The sequence below is a fragment of the Myripristis murdjan genome, chromosome 13 (assembly GCF_902150065.1).
Source record: "Myripristis murdjan chromosome 13, fMyrMur1.1, whole genome shotgun sequence".
Classification (NCBI taxonomy): Eukaryota; Metazoa; Chordata; class Actinopteri; order Holocentriformes; family Holocentridae; genus Myripristis; species Myripristis murdjan.
The window spans coordinates 13,958,420-13,978,620 of record NC_043992.1 but is presented as its reverse complement, the minus strand read 5'-3'; the positions used below and the strand labels follow the sequence as shown (position 1 = coordinate 13,978,620).

Here is a 20,201-nt window from a genome sequence, read left to right as displayed (position 1 = left end):
CCACTGAGAGGTTGATGTCACATAGAGAAGGCCACTGCGTGACACAGTGAGCCATTTACTGTCAGTGCATGCACACACACACACACACACACACACACACACACACACACACACACACACACACCCTTCCATTCTTGCGCTCTATATAAATATATATCTCCATCTCAGGGACAAACATTTTGAAAAATATTCTTGCCTCTGTGCCGCTCCCTGTGGCGCTGCACTAATTTAAGCCAAAAATATCACCGAATATGTATGGGTGTGCATGCGGGGAGCCACGCCAGCTTACCTGCCACACTGTTTTGCTGATTCAATTACGGAAATGTAACACCTGGGGAGTGGTATTGGCATTGATCGGACGCATGTAGATCAATGATCAATTCATTAACCAGTCGGCTCCACACACAGCTAAGTGATTCTTAATTAGCCAACACTCTCCAGGCTTTCACAGCAGAGCATCTGTGTGAGTGTGTGTAGGGGTTAAGTATATGCATGTGTGGCAGAGTCGGTGGGGGGGGTGGGGGTTGTGCATGTGTGCATGTGACTGTATATGTGCATGCAAACTGAATTGTTTGTGGCTGTATGCATTTGTGTGCATATGAGAGAGTGTGTGTGTTTAAATAGAGTTGGCAGGCTACATGGTGGGCTGGCTGGCAGGATCTTGACCTGGTGGCCCTAGAGGGGAGAATGCTGGCAGGGAAAACTCTCTCTCTCTCTCTCTCTCTCTCTCTCTCTCTCTTTCTCTCTCTCTCTCTCTCTCCCTCTCTCTCTCACTATAACTCACTTTCCTAAAGCCAGAATAATAAACACAGCAACCACAACTCTTTTCTCCACCCCTTTGCCTCACTGTGAATCCATATAAATATCACTTCCGTTATTTAATCAGTTGAATATGCCTGCAAAACTCAGCTTGGGCTCAATTCACTTTCAATTTAAAATCATTATGTGTGCGTGCTAAGAATAGAGCTCCCTGTGTCGTCTATCTTCTGACAGGTTGGATGTGAAAACCTTGCCGGGGCAAAAGTGCATCGAAATGGGAATTTGCACAGAAGGCACTTCCTGAATGAACTGAAGTGACAGTGAATGGCAAAGCCCTTCATTCCACAAAAAGACGTCTATAAATACAGAAGAAGCACACACACACACACACACACTCACACACACACATCCTCTTCCACTCCGTACAGTACAGCATGCTGATTGAGGTCGTGCTGGTTTTTTGCCACGCTTTGCAACTCGCTTAAGCCGCAGCAATGGGATTGTCAGGCCGGAATTAGAGTCCGATTTTCATCCGGAAGGGGACAGTGAGACGTTTAAAATTAAAAAAAAGAAGGGGAAAAAGGCCAGACGTGTCTTTTCATTCTCCAAGGCTGTGGTGCTGGAGTTGAAAGAGACGTTACTGTCGCAGAAAGCAGGAAAAAAAAAAAGTCACCCCTCCTCACACTGCCTCTCCCCCTCTTCTCTTTTTTCTCCCCTCCCACCAGCTCTCCACCTTTTCCCCTCAGACAAGAGCCCTAGATAACCCTGCATAGCCACATCAAAGACAAGATGTGAGAGAGAGAGAGAGATGGATGGATAGATAGAGAGAGAGATAGAGGGAAGGTGGATGACCAAAGGCAGAGGTCAAAGACAGAGGGAGAGAGAGGGAGAGAGGGGGAGGTGTGTTAGTGGTAGAGACACAGTATAAGAAGATGTAAACCCTGCAACCTGAGCGGCATTGAGATAACCAGGAGCAGGAGCATATTGCTCTCGATTTATATCCCAGTATGTCTTTCTTAATCCTCTCCTCCCTCTCTCTCTCTCTCTCTCTCTCTCTCTCTCGCTCTCTCGCTCTCAGCTCCACAAACTTTTCTTTTTTTTTTGTGGTATGATTACAGAGGGAACAGCTCAATTTGCCGTGGCTGTCAGGACCTCACCATTTCTGCTCTCTCCTCTCTTCAGAGGCAGGGATGGAGGGATGAAGGGAAGAGAATAAAGCTGTCCAACCAAAAGCATGGAACATCAAAGCCCTCTTATTCAGCGAGAGTCGCACTGCGCTGTGATGTGTGTGAGTGTATGTCGGTGTGTGTGTGTGTGTGTGGGTGGGTGTTCATAAGATCTGTCGCCAAGCATATTGACCCGTGGTCTAGCAAGCAAGGGAAATGGTAATTAGGCAAAAGACACACACTCGCATTTGCTGACATGCTCACATTTTGCTCGCAGCGTTTCTCCCGACAAAAAGCTGTGGAGCTTCTCTCCTGTGGGCTCACCCACCACCACCACACTCTCCTTTTTTTTCCTCAGCACTTGCTTTATTTAGCTCATCATTTTTAGTTACTATTTGATGATTTTATCTTGGTTAGAGGTAGTTCCTCGCAATTACCTGGTAATTAATAACTGCTATAACAATATTTTATGACTATCTACTTTCCAATAAAGCTTTAAAATACTTACCAGGGATTTATTCAGTAACCTGCTGGCAGCTTCAACAGTATGTACCAGTGGCCTGACTGTTTTTTTTTTTTTTTTAATCATTAACAAACTGTAAACTTAACCACAAATAAACTAAAATGTAGCATAGTATTTTTTTTTTTTTTTTAGCTCTTGTGGAATATTTTTCTTTCTCTTTTTTTCTTTAGTTTTCTTTTTTTACACTTTTGTCAACTCATAATTTCAACCTTTTTAAATGTGCTTTTACTTAATGAGTTACTCTCTGTGTATGTCTTGTAATCCAGTGTATTTTTTATTGTATTGCTATCTTACTTTTATGTTTTTACAATGCATTTATTTTATTTTTCTTTCATTTTCTTTTCTTTTTATAATATTATTTTATTTTGATCAGGGATTTTTCTTAATGTCCTTCCCTGCCCTTCCGTCATCCTTACTGATGCAGTCGAACATGTTAAAAGCTATTTTTAGATTTTTTTTTACTATCCTCTCTGCACCTGGGAGCTCGTGCTGGCAGCAGGTGTGCGGATAACAACCGGAGGAGAGAGGGGAATAGATAGACGATAGAGATCTGGAGAGAGAGAGAGAGAGAGAGAGAGAGAGAGAGAGAGAGAGAGAGAGAGAGAGAGGGAGAGACAGAGAGAGAAATAAGCGGGAGCAGTATGGGACCGCCAGTGCTGATCCCGCATCAAGGGAAGGATACACAAGGTGAAAGGTCGTGACTCCTTTGTAAGACGACTCTTGCTGTGTGAGGGGGAGAGTGAGAGATGGAGGGATGAAGGACACGAGGAGACAGAAAAGAGGAGGAGAAGGAATTCAGAGATGGAGTCAAAATGCAGACTGGGACACTTATATCCCCTAAAATCCTGCTGCCTCCTGCAACTTGAGTCCAGTGTAAATAAGCTGATCGGCATTTCAGTCCTGCTCTCTGAACAGCCCGAGGTAATTATCGGCTTCATTTCTGATCATTTCCATATCCTCCTACACAGCTTGCTAATTTATGACCCATGTACCAGTGATAATATAGGACATGATCTACATTTTAGGAAGGCAATCCTGAGACTTCTGCTAATGTAAATGCTGTCACCTGTTTTTATTAGCAGACAGTCCCAGGTTAAAAAAAAAATGTGTAAAAGCAACTTCACTGGTGTAACAGTAAAGGAAGAGAACAAAATGGCACTGGAAATAACAGAGAAACCTAAAAAAACACGCATAAGTTCCTATTATCATTTATCGTGCGCCATAGCCTTAACCCTGGCACCGCACCGCTGACCTTTGACCTTACCCAACAGTGAACCCAAGCCCCAGCTCCACACTGGCTCCTTGTACAAGTGAGAACCTGCCAAAATGTCTTCACTTTGAGAGGATTTTCCTCCTCTTTCTCGCCCAAGAACCCACACACACACACACACACACACAGGAAGACTTGGAAGCAAAATGTAAGTGCGCTGGCATCCGTATTCGTTCCACACCACTTTCCAAGACTTGCCTCCCTTGTGAACGTCAAGTGGAGTAGTGTAGTTTGTGTAGGAGTTGGTCATGGGAAGGACCGCTGCAGAAACACGCAGACAGACAGAGATGAATAATGTGTGCGGCCATTGTCACACTCTCAGTCCAAGTTACGCACTTTCTTCCTCTCTCTGATCTGAGGCCCAGGAAAGGCCTTGGCAGCGTGTGTATACGTGTGTGTGTGTGTGTGTGTGTGTGTGTGTGATGTAGCCTGGGGGAGAGAGAAGGTACTGATGTGGGTGAAACAATGACAGGTTTGTTGCTTTTACCCCCCCTCCGACTCCCTCCCTGTGCCCTTGTGATACTGAAAAGGATTGTGGGCTGGGGAGTTCTCACAGTTTATACACACACACACACACACACATTACCTCCTTCCCTGCTTCCCACCCCTCACTGTTTTGCCGTGTCTCATGCACACAAACACAAGTTTTTGGTATATACATAAACACACATGCATATATTCACACACACACACACACACACACACACACACACCTTCTGGTCCCAGTAAGCCCCAAGCGGAAGCTGTCATTATGCCTCCTAAGGAGCTAACAGGGTGTAATTTAAAAAGATAAGAGAACAAATTAGGCGCGAGTTCATTATGTGTTGATATTTAGCGAGTGGGCATTATGTGTTCTGAATGGCCGCTGTTGATGGGATAACTTCCCGAGATGAGCTGTGGCAATGGAAAATTTATTCTATCTGGTGTTTTCTTAATGGATCATTTAATCCAAATGGTATTCATTCAACCCAAATATGCTGACATTAATCGAATTTGTGTTTCACATCCACACTTGTAACGGCGCGGAGGAACACATTTTACACATGTACGTATATGTACGGCTTCACCGGTGTAACGATGATTTGTTATGATTTCTTGTTTCCAGGGGAGGCACACACACACTAAACCTGATCCACCCGTGGAAAATCAACAGCACAGGCGGAAAGGGCTCAGACACTAAACAACCCGTGTTGAGAAGCTTTGGTCGATTCCTTTCCATTTTGTTTGTTATATGCTTTGTGGTGGCATATATATGCAGACATAAAGCACTAGGAAGTTGTGGGTAGACGAGAGGAAGCTTGGATTAGAGGAGTGGGGTGGACTGTGAGCTGGGATACTTACAGTAAGTCACACACACAGGAGAAAAAGGCTCTTTCAGGGTCCCTGGCTTAAGGGAGTAGTTCTGTAATGACTCAAAGAAACCAAAAGTGACTTTTTCATCTTGTTAGCTAATTTTCCATGCCAGAATATTCAGCTGTTTCACAATAAATGCCATCAAATTGCCTTTCACGTGTTTGTCTGTTTGTTTCGTTTTGTTTGGTTTCAATGGAGACATCATGCGACATCATGGAGATATCATCAACAAATTTTCAGCCAATTAAAGCATCGCATTTTGAATAATCACTCCCCTCCTGTCGAATGAAACTGCCTCTCTCTGATCATCTGCTGGTTTCCACTTATTGACTCGCAATATGTGGCTCTGTGTTACGTAAGCACTGCCACAACAATCTGTTTCAACAGGAAATGCATCAAATTAAGGAAGCAAGAGAGAGAGTATTGCTTTATTGTGAGTTTAAAGTTAAAAAAAAAAAAAAAAAAAAAAAGACAAAGCATTTCATATGTTCAGTAGGCCTATCCAGAAATCCTGCAGCACAGTGCACACAGCATGTTTGTGTTGTACCAGTCCGACTGACTATGATACCTTCTGTGTCTCCGGAGATCACCCCTGTAGTTAGAAACTTCGAGTTCCACCATGCAGAAGCAAAAATAAAATGTTTACTATTTACATCAGATATGCACAACATATGTCCCCGAGGCCAGATGTGACCTGATGGCCAATAACATCCAGCCCGCGGCATGATAAATACTAATTAAGTTACTACGCCTGTCAAAGTTAACATATCAGCCAATGCAATTAGTTTAAGGACCGTAATGTGTTAATACAAAAATGAATGCAAATGCTGAACATGATGCTGTGTGTGCTGCCAGCAGTGAACTACTGTCAATATCGGTAACAGACACAATGAATGACAAGACAAGCTGTGCCCTGCTGGACGGACAGTTTTCCTTTCAAGCTTCCTGATGGATCTCTGGGCAGAAATCAAATCATATGGACACACTGCAACACTGAAATGCCATTTTATTGGACTGCAACAAGTTTAAGATATTAGCTAAATGACAAGTGCTGTCAAACCACAGCTGTGGAGTGTGCAAGGGGTAAATCATAAGTCATCGCAACAAAACTGACCGATGCACGTTGCTAAATGGATTTCCATCGACTGACGGTCCATCAGCGCTGTTGAAGACAATGACCTGAAACAACCTGAAGATTATAAACTCCCTTGAAGAGCAACAGTTGTGTTCAAAATAGACCACACAGCAGCAAAAGGGCAAGCAAGGAAGTCATTTAATTGTGATTAATCCGAGAGGTTCTTTGTGTTTAACACGATTAAAACAATTTTTCATTAACAGCCCTATAATTTACATCAGTTGCAATGCATAAACAATGCATAAAAAAAATCTTTTCACATTTACACTACAGAAACCTCATGTTTGCATATCATACAGGCTATTCCAGCAATGAAATGATTCTTAAACATTTTATTTGCCACTTCTAGAGATGTGAATATCCAAGACACCAGATTTCACTTTCAAATACAGCATTTAAATCAGGGGGAACGGGACATTCTTCATTGCTGCGGCTTCATTTTGTGCTTTTTGCTGATAAAACTGGTGGGTTTTTACATAAACTGTTGCCTTGAGCAGCTTTAATAAGAACCATTTTCTGGTGCTATATAAAACCCTTCTTGTTAAGAGTGTAGTTTTTCTGGGGCCTGGCTGGCTGGTAGGGATGTTATTGTGTGTGTGTGTGTTCATTTGTATGGTGTGTGCATATACCTATGTGTGTGTGATCGTACGAGTGTGTCTAACTGTGTGTGTGTGTGAATCCTAAGAAGACGAGGGGGGAATGTGAGACCGAACGCTGGGTTTCACTTAATCATCTCCTGATGCTAGTGTAAACACTGAATCTGATTTGAGCTAATTGGGTTTGTAGTCAGGGTAAATAGTGTAAAAGGAAACCGCTCGCACATTCAGCAAGATCTCTCCCACTCCCAGCCGCCTCCACTGTTCCCTCCAACTTTTATTCTTTTATTCTTCATTCTTTTATTCAGGAAGACAAAATGTTGAAACTTGCACCAGATTTTTTCCTCATTTTTTTTTTTTTTTTTTCATTTCCTCTGTATTCCTGCTTCAATGTTACGAAATGCATTTCAAAGTCATGTGTAATTTCCATAATGTTGTTTGGTTGGACCATGAGTTTGTCTGGTGGGGTATTTGGGTAATTTGATTTTGGAGAAGAAAAAAAAAAAGAAGAAGAACACGGGAGAGACAGGGAAAGAGAAGGGGGGAGAAAGAAAGAGAGAGAGAGAGAAGGGATGATATATATTTTTAAAGAACCTTTCAATCGATTTCCTGGCTTTGGTTTTTGAGTTATTTCAAATTTGTGGTTATGGATCCTCTCCCCCGCCCTGCTCACTCCGCTCCCTTGGCATTCGCAGCGCAGTCTTAAAAAGTTTTTGCCGCTCAGCGTCTTGTCACTCACGTCTCCCCTCTCTCCCTCTCTCATCATACTCAGTAATGTAGTCACACTGATTGCATTCTCCCACTAATCTAATTCTTCCCTCTTTCAGACCCCCAGAGACTTGGAGTGGATTCACATCACATCCATTTCAATGACCACCTCCCCGCCCCACCCCCCCACCTCCCCACCCCCCCTCCTCCTCCCCTCATGACAGCACATACTGACTTTGGATTGAAAAGGCCCATAAGCCTCGCCTGCCTTAACCGCTCCGATCACATTACCGCCTTCACAAAAACAAACCTCGCTTCAGCTAGCTGCTTAGATCTCATTATGTGTCCACAAAAACCAGCGGACTTCAGTGATCCACATCAAAATGAAACCCAAAGGGGACCCTGCCCGGCAATTAAGATAACATTTATTCCCAAACAGCAGATTCCCTTTATCGTATCGTTAATTTTACCACAGCAAATGTAATTAGCGGAGGCTTCAAAAAAAAAAAAAAAAAAAAAAAAAAAAAAAACGGTGGCTATCGCTACATGACACTAATTTGTTCTAGACTAGCTGTCCCATTCCCACAAGATCCATACGGCCAGATAGAAAACTGATGAGAAGTGCACACTGATAGATAGACAAAGGTGCTGAATCAGGAATGGCAGGAAGAAACATCCCTGGCTAGGGACTTCAAATCCCATGGTGCTTTGTTAATCCCCTGTTTTCTTAATGATCAATGGCTCCGGAGGTCACCGGGGTCAAAGGTTGTTGACTGGACTTGTTAAGGGTCAATGTCCCTTTGAGCCAAAGAGACAGGCGAGACAAAACACACATTTCTCTCCGTCTTTGGAAAACAAACAAAAAAAAAAAAAAAAAAAAAAAAAAAAGGGAAAATCAAACGGCGTCTCCGAGACATAACAAATCAATCTTTCTCCTTCTAGCGAGAGATCAAGATTGATTCTCTGGATGCGCCCAAGCCTTCATGTTTCCCCAACTTTGAAATGGAAATACAAACAAAACGTAAAATTCAATAGTTATTTGACTGTTCTGAAATTGGAAAAAAAAAAAAGCAACTTTGTTTTCCCTCTAAAAATAAAAAAGATATATACGTGCATATTTTCTCCTTACCTGTAAAACAGCGTGTGGTGTCTCTGACTTTTGAAAACACTGACTACGCACATTCGCTGTTGTTGAGCTCAAGGCAAGGCCCTTCTTTTCTCCGCCCACACCCTCTGCCCTCTGCATCTTTTTCTTTTTGCCAATGTCAAGGTCTCACTTTCTCATCAATCCTCCTCGTGATCCCTCACCTTCATCTAACAGGTCTGCCTCCCCTCCTCTTCTCTTGTTCTTCATTCCACGTGGAAGCTAACTGAGGGCGCCATCAAAATTTACCACAGCCGAGTCTAACCTCCCAGACCGAGAGGCGTAAACACAGACACACTGATCCCACAGTGCTCTCTAATTCTCTCTCTCTGTCTCTCTTTCAGATGAGTGAATATAAATAAAACATAAACAGTGATCATCCCTCTCAGCAGGAGGAGCGGTGGTGTTTGTCATGGACTGCGAGGGAGCCAAATGAGACATTCAGGCGGCGGGAGCGAGGATCACCGCATTTTGTTACAATCTTTCGAATCGCTCAGGCTTTTTGGCATCTAGCTGCATCGCGCATCCCCATGCCTTGAGAAACAGCACATGAACCTTCATAACTCGATCGGCAGCGCTCTGATCCTCGCCCTCCCAACTGTATCGGGTGTGTGTTTTACCCGACAGCGATTGCACAGTGGGCGGAGTATAAGTGAAAGCTGTCTCATCGGTTATTTTCGCGCCGGGCTCATGCGTGTGTGTGTGTGTGTGTGTTTCGTCTTGTTGTGCACCCGTGAGCTCTTGTGTTCTTCTCAGTGTGCGAGCTAGCCAAAATGTGTCAGCCAAAGTGTGTGCCAAGATATCGTACTTGTGTAGGTTTTTGACAGCCTGCGTATGAGTATCTATCACTGGTTGATTTGTGTGTCCATGTGTGAAAGCGCTTGGTGAAGCCAGTGTACTCGAGAGCAACCTGGTCTGTTGGCTGTGTGAAAAAAATGTGTGCTTTTGCGCATCATGTGCATCCTCATTTGTGCCTTTCTGCTTGTGTGTGTGTGTGTGTGCACATTTTTTTGCACCTGTGTAAAACCGTGTGTGCATATGAACACTCCTATATAGGTGTGTGTCTGTGTGTGTGTGTTTGTGTGCATTCGCTCACTCTTGGGTGTGTGCCTGTTCGATGCCACAGGTAGCTCCGTGCTCAGTGGAGTGTGTGTCGCTACACCTGTTCTCCCCTCAGGGAGGCGCTGTCTGTGGCCAGCTGGCAGTGCAGAGCCGGGACAGAGGATTGGACAGATTGGACAAGCGGTGGGACATCAGGACGGACAAAAGACTGGCTGAAGGTGAGGGCAAAAATAGAGGGGAGAGGAAAAGTACAGAAACAGAAGAAGAAGGTAAGGGGTGGGAGATGAGGGATAAGAGATTATGCAGCAAAGATTTAATTTTCCTCAGGAGTTGAGGAGTGCATTTGCCAAAGGGATACAAATGACGAACACCCTCCGCCGGGCATGGACTGCACCTCTTGAGGGGCATCAGTTTACATCATGAAACTGTGTCCTTAGAATTGCCCCATGTGGGATGAATCAGGTTGAATTGAACTGAATGGAATCATTCACTGAAAAGACTCATCTTTATTTTGGCTTTGTATCAGTGTCATAAAGCTTACTTTGGCTTTATGTCAGTGGTCATGAAGCCACATGTCAATCAATGCCACTGCTGCTTCAAATAATAATAAATGCAGTCAGGAGAAATGTAATATAATGGAAGTAAACATATGTTTCCCCATGAATGATGAAATCCCTGTCTCGGACAATCAATTATGTCATCTTGTGTCTACTTGTATTTGTAGTAACCGCCTTGGGCCACTCAGTGTGATTCACAAAATGCTGACAGTGGTGAGATGCATTGTTTCCCCCAAGGTTTCCCAAAGTGGATCAGCAGGGTCTGACACATTTAAAACGCTGGAATAAATATGGATCCTCATGCACAACCTCTAACCCTCTTTTCCTTCTATCCGGAATATTTTTTTTTGCCCTTCCTTATTCAGTTTTCTTAGTCTCATTTTGCTGGATGTAACTTCATCTACCTTCTCTCTTTCACTCTCTCTCTTGGGTCTAGTTAGGGTGTGTGTGTGTGTGTGTGTGTGTGTGTGTGTGTGTGCCCGCTTCCCTGTGTCCTGCCTCCAGGCAGAAGTGTCAGACAAGGGAGTGAGATGTCTCTCTCGCACTCTCTCTCTCTCTGTATGCAGTTGTTAGTGAAAATACAGCTGGACTGCTGCAGACAGCCAGGAGGGTCACCCAACACACACATAATCATACATATAATCTTTCTCTCTCTCTCACACACACACACACATACAGATATACACATATGCACTTAGAGACATGGTGATATTGATGTACATGCATACAAACTCCCATTATATGACATTTTTTTCAAACAGTATATGAGCAGGCTGTACTATATGTACATGTATATATAACACACATATGCACCTACATTTATATGCACACACACACACATACACACACACTCACACACACACAGATAGATAGATAGATAGATAGATATGTAATACTTATACAGTTATATTGTAGTTTTGCAAGCCCCCAAAACAATGCGACTGTACACACACTGTCACACACACACACACACACACACACACACACACACACACACACACACACACACAATAAAATGCTTCATATCTCATTAGTTGGCAGCTGCCTCTTATTCATCAATGTGTTTCAGCTCATTCAGTGGGGAACATATGTAGAGCTTACTGGACTGAGACAGCACACACACACAGACACACACACACACACACACACACACACACACACACAGTCTCACATGAGCATAATTTAAATAATGTACCCGATGTTTGCTCACAGTCACACGCATACACATGCACAGACAGACTCACATGAAGATAATTTATATAATGTACTCCACAATCACTCTCTCACACACTCTCTCTCTCTCTCTCTCTCTCTCTCTCTCTCTCTCTCACACACACACACACACACACACACACACACGCTCCCTCTAGCCCTATCCTATCTTCCTCATTAGGAGTGCAGTTCTTCAGTCTCAGTCTCTGGAGTGTCCTTCCATATCTTCACAGCCTGGAGGGATTCTCTCTCTCTCTCTCTTACACACACACATACACACACACACACGTATGCACGCACACACATACACACATACATTATTTTCCATCCATAGGCCCAGTCCCTGGGGAACAAAGTGATAGAGAAAGGAAGGTAAGATAGATAGAAAAAGAGAGAGAAACAGAGAGAGAGAGTGAGAGTGAGAGAGCGAAAGAGAGAGAGAGAGAACTGAAAGTGTTAGTGGCAGAATGAAGGATAGTGAAAGAATAGAGGAGAAAGCAAGAGGGGAACAAGGTGGAGAAATTGGGAGAAAGTAGCTAGATAGAGAGGGGTGGAATTGGATGGACTGCAGAGATGAATGAAGAAGACGGGAATGGGTGAAAAAGGGGAGGAATTTTTTTTTTTTTTTTTAAAAAGGGGGCAAACAGGGATGGAATAGAAAAAGGGAGGTGAGTGAGGTAGGAGAATGAGTTGGAAGGAATAAAAAAAAAACAAGTGCCAAGTACCTCAGAAAAGAACTGCCAGGCACAGGCAGCCCGAAAGAAGCTTACACTTTTCCGCACACACACGCACAGTTTCAAATTGAGTTGAAGTCAGCCCCGTGCTTGAACCGGCGGCTACACCCAACGTAGCCCATTTCCAAACTCTTTCGAATTAGGGCCCCGCTCTTCTTTCCCCCAGAAAGAGAAGCGTGAAATTGACCAAGTCAAAGCCGAGGCCTGAGCAAAGCTGATTTCCTGCCATTGCACCAGAGGCCGCCTCTATCAAATGTGATCCTGCCATTGTGATCTGGGAAGGGGTTTGTGTTTCGCTCTCGAAATGCGGTGCAAGACTCGTGTTACATTTGGGATCATACATTCTGGAAAAGTAAGAGGTTCTGTGTCACATGTAAGTTTGCTCATTATGAGTGATATGGGGTTTTGAAGCCTGATATACCAGTGTTTCTGGACTGACGCCACCAATGGCTGATATTTTGAGGCAAAACACAGTATTGTTGAACTCGGTCATTTTTTATGCCAAAAAAAAAAAAAAAGCCTCTTTCTTCAAAAATCATTGAGTGCTTTGAATGCTCCAGAGAGTCTGTACTGCAGCCTGATAAAATCTGAGACAAAACCAGAAGCTGTCATGATGCAGCGTTCATGAAAATATGCTCCCCTTGGAAATTAAAACGTGGCAGGCGATTGCAATGCTTGCTGTGCATGGCTAATTTAATAGCAATGCCGCAAACAGTGATGGCATGCAGACAAAGCCACTCAAACAAGACATTGTTAGACATAGATGATGAATCCATGGCTAAACATGGCTAGTGCTAGCTAGGCTTTGAGAAGTGATTTTGAATAGGGTCATGCGGATGTGGGAAAATGACCATTTATCTGCTTTCTCTTGCAGTATCAACATCTGGCATGCAAAAGTAGAGAAGAGGACATGGAAGTATGTGGAAACTGCGGAAACCCCCCATCTGTCCTGAAAGACTACCAGAAAGGATTCTGGTAGTTTTTTCCCTCAGAATTTCATTCTTTTCATTGTAGAAAAGCCTCTAGAACAGCAATTAGACCATCGTGGGACACTAAAACTCTCCACCGAAAGCCATAGTACTGAAATTCTTTGAGGTGGGTTAACAATTCCTTAAGGCAGAGTAAGCTAGGTTTCTTTGCAGATTTCACAGACTGTTGAGTAAAATCCTCCCACATCACACTGGAATGATTTCTCTGGTCAGACATTCGAAATAAAATCAAACAAGAAAAACATGTTCACTAGTTGTGGTTAGGGAAGGAATTGCTATTGGAGATAAATGACACGGACTGATTCTGTTTTCAATAAAACGCCAATATCTGCCCTGTATATCGGTCCAATCCTGGTTCTCATGGCAACCTTTGGTGTGTGTGTGTGTGCACATATTTATGGTACATGTGCATGCCTGCTGGCTCCATACATCCTTCCCAGTGTGTTTACACTGTGTGCGTCTCGAGGTAAATTCAATACACCCTTGTTGTTATATATGATATTTAGTTCTTATACACTCAGGTTCTCCACTTTGCTACTCTCCTCTGTTCTTCCCTGATCTGGTTTTCTTTTGACGTGATGAAAGCCAACTCCAAATAGCTTCAACTGTGGCATGGCGGGGACGAGGCCTGTGAAATGTGGCGGTGGTTTTGGACCCTCAGGAAGGCTGAATAGATGAGAAGCAAAACCAGACGCGCTTCGGAGAGGAACGAGGGAAACTGGGGACGGAGCCGCATTCCGCTCTCGGAGAAGTATGTGCGTTTAAAAAACATGGGGACTATTTTCTTTTGGCTGCGTCAAGACCTGCCGCTTGGCACGGTGCACTCGCACACACTCACACACACACACACGCTCGCTCCGTTGTTTCCACGCCGCGTATGGTTTGCATTGGTTCTGCTGCTGGCTTTTGTAAACAGCACTAACTGGTTGTGTATGTCTGAGTCCTGCGAATTCTCAGACTTCTGAATGAAAGACTACCTCTTTCTCTGTCTCTCTCTCTCTCTCTCTCCCTCTCTCTCTCTCTTTCTCGCCATTTGACCTGCTTCTTACCGCACGGCCTGTCACAAGCGTGTGCTCTTGTCACGCGTGTTTAGGCTACACCCGTGACATGTGATCCCTCCGGGCTAAGGGTTACACACATTTGTTGTTGTCCACTACTGTCTAATGCAATCCCATGTCTGATGAGGACAGAGCTTAGATGTGTGTGTGTGTGTGTGTGTGTGTGTGTGTTTGTGCATGCATTAGGTTTGATCTTGCTCATTTCCTGCATTGTGTCCCAACCTTGAATGCATCACTTCAAGAAATTCCCCCTAGAAAGGGAATTTCTTGTTGCAAGGCTCAATCTCTCTCTTGGGTTTAGCTTGCATAACAGGCTAATATGAAGAATAATGATGGTGCTGGCTGCCATAATTTTTGAAAAACAGAAAGAACGAGAGGGAAAGAAAGGCAGAGAGAGTTAAGAGACTTCAGATAGAGAGACAGTAAGATTCATATTGTTTTTTTTTTTTTTTTTTTTTTTTTTTGTGGCTTCTAAACTCTAATAACTTCCATATTGGCTATTAATACTCAGTGTGTGGTTTGAGTGGGGGGAGGAGGCGGTGCTCTTTGGCTCATGACCTATGGGGTTTAGTATTTTGTTTTTGTTTTTCTCACTGCAGTTTTGCGTTTTGAATATAAATATTCTTTTTCTTTTTTAATGTGGATGCAGCTGCCACCCGAGCTGGCCTCATGATGATAACAAAGATGGTGGAACGGCTTGAGGGAGCGAGTATGAAGCAAACCAAATGCTTTGCATTAGACAGGCTCTGACAAAAGATAATGTGAAATATTTATTTTTCATTTTGCTGCTGAACTGAATTGAATTGAACTGAATAGAACTGAATTGAAATGATGAAATGAATTGAACTGAATTGAATTGAAATGATGAAATGATTTGAACTAAGTTGAACTGAACTGAATTGAACTGAACTGAACTGAATTGAACTGAACTGAACTGAAGTGAACTGAATTGAAGTGAACTGAATTGAACTGAAATGATCAAATGATTTGAACTAAGTTGAACTGAACTGAACTGAAATGAACTGAATTGAATTGAACTGAACTGAATTGAAGTGAATTGAACTGATGAAATGATTTGAACTGAGTTGAACTGAACTTAATTGAATTGAAATTAACTGAAATGAATTGAACTGAATTGGGCTGAATTGGGCTGAAATGAATTGAACTGAATTGAATTGAACTGAACTGAAATGAATTGAACTGAACTAAACTGAAGTGAATTGAACTGAACTGAAGTGAATTGAACTGAACTGAAATGAATTGAACTGAACTGAATTGAAGTGAATTGAACTGAACTGATGAAATGATTTGAACTGAGTTGAACTGAACTGAATTGAATTGAAATTAACTGAAATGAATTGAACTGAACTGGGCTGAATTTAACTGAAATGAATTGAACTGAACTGAATTGAATTGAACTGAAATGAATATGACTGAACTGAATTGAAGTGAATTGAACTGATGAAATGATTTGAACCGAGTTGAATTGAACTGAATTGAATTTAATGCACTCGAGACTGAAGCAGCCAAATACAACAGATCTCACACGTTCAACCTCCGCCCCCGCCTCCAAACACACATCTTGTCCACATTAAGACAGTAACCGTACCCTCGCTGTCCCTCTCGTCCCCGGTCACAGGAAGTGAGGTCAGCAGAGAGACAGTGTGTGTGTGTGTGTGTGTGTGTGTGTCTGTTGTGATGTGTCCCCCCTCCTCCAGTGTTTCCTTTCGTTGGGAGATTGGGTTTCAGCCGTCGCCAAGGCTTGCTAATTAATGTCACAACCTGCTAGCCATGTCAGCACCAATTTACTACACACACACACACACACACACTTAGACACTAAGTCAAATGCACCTATGCACCTATACGCAGAAGGTGACTCACAAATACACACCAGAGGCACACACACCTTCTCCCCTCACCTGTCACAATTAATGTCATACCTTTGCCTCTGACTTTTGCGCTTTTCTTTGCCTCCCTCCTTCTCCCTCAGTGTTTTTTTCTCTCTCTGTGTCACTCTATCCGCGCAGTTCACCTCCTCTCCCTCTTCTTTCTCCTTACATCTTTCTCTCTCTTTTCCCCCGTCCTCTTTCACCTCGCTGTCACTACCAATTCTCCCCCTCCCTCTTTCCCTCCCTCTTCCCGCTCCCTCTCTCCTTATCTCGCCTTGTCAGCGCCCCTTCTCCCTTTGCTCCCAACACATTATGTTTTTTTTTCTTTTCAATATACGTCTTTCCCCATATCCCCGCTGAAAATAATGCACTCCATCCGCCGCTCTCATGTCTCTCCCTCTCCTCGCCGTCATCGCTCCTCTATACCACCATTTTTCCTCTCTCTTGTTGATCCCCTCTTTCTGCACCACATAAAAAACGGGATACAGGCAACATCGCGCCAACGCTCAAACTTAAATATGCTTCTGAGAGGAACGCCGGGCTAAAATCAAACTTGAATATGGTTGTAATTATTATAACTTTGATTGCTTTGTTGGGTAATTTACATGAAGTGCCTGGAATATATTATCTTTAGATTAGTTTAGAGGGAGCTGTAATGGAACCCGTGGGGAAATTGGGGGAATTGCAAGAAATAGGATGCTGAAATGAAAAACATAGGATAATATGATTACGAAAAGATCAAATGAGGAGTGGTGAGGGGTTTGGGTGTAACCATAATGCAATTGACAATTACAGCACTTGAATGGATTAAGTAAAAAATGCGAGGAATATACGAAATCCTGCATGAATGCAAAAACAAAATGCACTGAGGTAGAAAAATGAATGCAAATATAATATGTAAATACCTGACAAAAACAAAAATATCAACATAAATGCAACACAAAATATAAGAATATGAGGGAAATATCTGAGAGTTTACAGCATATATGCTTAAAGTAGGCTATTCACATAAAAATATCTAAATGCATATGTAGTTTCTGCTTTGTCCTCATGCTGTTTTTGTATTTGAATGGAACCGGTTTTGGAGAGGAAGATGTTATGATATGGTGGTAATACATTTTTTCAGCCCATGCTGACGAAGGTTTTGTGTGTTTGGCCCGACGAGTAATTCTGTTTCTTCGCACAATAGCTCAAAAGTGGCTTTGGACGCCCTTAAATGTTGTCTGCAAAATTAATTTCCACCACCACCTCCAAGAAATGTCAAACCTGCTTTTGTCCCCCTGTGCCAGCCACCCATCATGGCTGCACAGCTTTTAGCGAGCGCATTAGATCATCCAAGTGCATTTCTTTTTTTTTTTTTTTTTGTCTTCGGATGAAAGCATAAAATATGGCAGACACAAGCCGTCACAAAAACACTACTCATTGCTAATTAGTTCTTGAGAGATTCCTTCCATTAGAAGTTTTTTTTTTTTTTTTTTTTTTTTTAAAGCTCACACTTCAATCAAACTGAGGGAACACACACCGAATTCAAATTATATTTTCCAAAAAAGTTAGCATGAAAATTTTCTTGACAGCTGGATAGAAAACAGCGCGAGTGAGTGGTGATCCAGTCTTTAAACGACAGCCCTCCACATACCCCCACCTCTCTCTCTCTCTCTCACACACACACACACACACACACACCCCACTGTGTGGTTTTCCAATATGGTCGTGTTTAGATGTGACCCTGTGTTTAACCACATCATCCCCTCCCGCCAACAATCAATAAAAGCTCATTCGTCCAGCCAGTCAGCCTGCCTCCCCTCTGATTTAGTGTGACTGTGTGTCAGTGTGTATATGTGTGCATACCTGGAAATGTATGTTAATGTGTGTATGTGTGTGTGTACCTATCATTAGCCCCACTGATTGACAGTGTCCTCCCATTTCCACCTCCCCTTCCTTCCCTTATTGACCCTCCTGTCAGCGGCCTGTCACCGTGACTTCCTCATGTCATCAATAGGCAGGACTTTATCTAGATGGACAGTCACCCCTCCACCACTCTCATGTACCTTATGGCTTATCTGGGATACTGTATCTAGCTGAGAGGAAAATGGAGTGTGTGTGTGTGTGTGTGTGTGTGTGTGTGTGTGTGTGTGTGTGTGTGTGTGTGTGTGTGTGTTTGTGTGTGCCTACGTTCTTGTATTTCTATCTTTATAAGGACTTCATGTCCTCCTAAGGGTAGAAAGATGAGCAAAATCAACAAAGTGAAGCCATTTTGCTGGTTTTCATCTAGTTCCTTCAATCCTATGATCAGCATAACAAGAAGAGTAATGTCCATACTGCCAATTTATTAAAAACACATAATCTGATTTTAAGAAACAATAGCACACAGGTGGTAATTTAGTTATAGGACCATTTCTCCTGCCTTTTATTGAGCCGTTGGTTTCCATTCATTCCACTATGACATGAAAAGTTAAATATAGAGATGAACTTGTTTTCCTAAAATCAGCAGCACTGTTGTGTTTTGATGGCTTGAAACTGGATGGAGTGAAACGGTCTCTCCGCCAGAAAAAAATAGTCCCCAGGAGAACACTTGCTTTACACAGCAAATGATCAGTTCCACGGTGTATGAATGGTGATGACTGTGTTAGCCACAGAAGAAAAACATTAAAAGGCTGGTGTTTCAACCAAAAATATGAATGTAAAAATTAAGGGATTTCTATTTTTTATACGTTGTGAAGTTTTTAGTACCCGATTTGCAAAATGGTTTATTGCAATGTAACATATGGGTACACTGTGGTAAACAGGCCAAGCATTCAAAATCAGTGGTGTCGTCCTTTGAGTTCAACATGGATAATGCAGATGTTTTTATCAAGCCACCTAATGTTGAGAGAGTGTGCAGTACAGAGAACAGTGGTGATGAAAAGATGAAGGGGACAGGTAGTTCACAAAAATGATGTGGGTTGGGTAGTTTTATTCGCTTATCGGAGATATTGATATGTATGTTGTTAATAATTAATGTCAAGATCTGTCTTATATGATGCAAATCTACTCAAGTAAGTAAGTATTTTTTCAAAATTCATACAAAATAGCATCCATTTTACTCATCATCTTTTGTTGAGGGAACAGAGGATTGAGGGAACATAAGTGTTTTCAGTCTGAAAAAAAAAAACATTGGGGTAATATTGGGCCCAGGGAACGTAGGAATTTGGGAACAAATACACACTTTTTCAGGAAGGGATGCAATTTACATCTCCACTGAAAAAAAAAAAACTGCATAGCTAGCATGTACAGTGAAACAGATACAGAAAAGAAACTCAAACTTCATCAACAGAACATCCAAGGAGAGAGTGCGAAGTCCCACCCGCACTGTTTGATTGACAGGTGACCTCTGGAACGCGCAGTCCACAAACACCACAGTGGTAAGTGAGCTATAATGAACATGTCATCAAAATCAATGAGCTAGGTTAGGGCAATAGGGAACGGACGGAGAGAGTGCAAGTTCTCTACAAGCATAGCAATAGAAACGAGTGTGTTTGTGTGTGTCTGAGGAGTGTGTGTGTGTATGTGTGAGTGTGAGATGTCAAGAGTGTCAGATTTTCAGGCTCTTTCTGACAGTAGTTCTAAATCTCAGTGTTTGACATAAGCTCTGAGACTCTCTCTCCCTCTCTCTCTCTTTTTCTCTTCACATCTCTTTTATCTGAGTTTTGGATTTTACTTCAGTGAAAGGAGAGCGCGGGCACAAGCGGGGCTGGTGGTGGGCAGGCGAAACGAGAGGAGGACCGCAAGGGGGGAAAGGGAAAAAGACGTGAGAGGAAAGGGGGAATATGAGTGAGGTAAATGAAGGGTGGGGATGATGTATGCGAGGGAGAGGGAGGAGGGCGAGGCAGGGAAAGTGAGAAGGAGAGATAGGGGAGAATGACAGATGGGCCCAAAGAAGAGAGGGCTGCTGGGTTCAGCACTGCGGCAGAGCGGAGCATATGACAGCTTTACAGTGGGCTCGGTGCGTGCGTGTGTGTGTGCGTGTGCCCATAATCATGTATCCTGGCTCACGAGTGTGTTTG

General features: G+C 42.9%; 1 long non-coding RNA gene across 1 annotated transcript; it reads left to right on the top strand.

Moving 5' to 3' along the window:
- Nucleotides 1-8,343: 8,343 nt before the first annotated feature.
- Nucleotides 8,344-13,288, top strand: LOC115369644 (uncharacterized). The gene is made up of 3 exons (XR_003929186.1): nt 8,344-8,353; nt 11,895-11,897; nt 13,212-13,288. It is a non-coding gene; the product is annotated as an uncharacterized LOC115369644 (long non-coding RNA).
- The last annotated feature ends 6,913 nt before the right edge of the window (nt 13,289-20,201 follow it).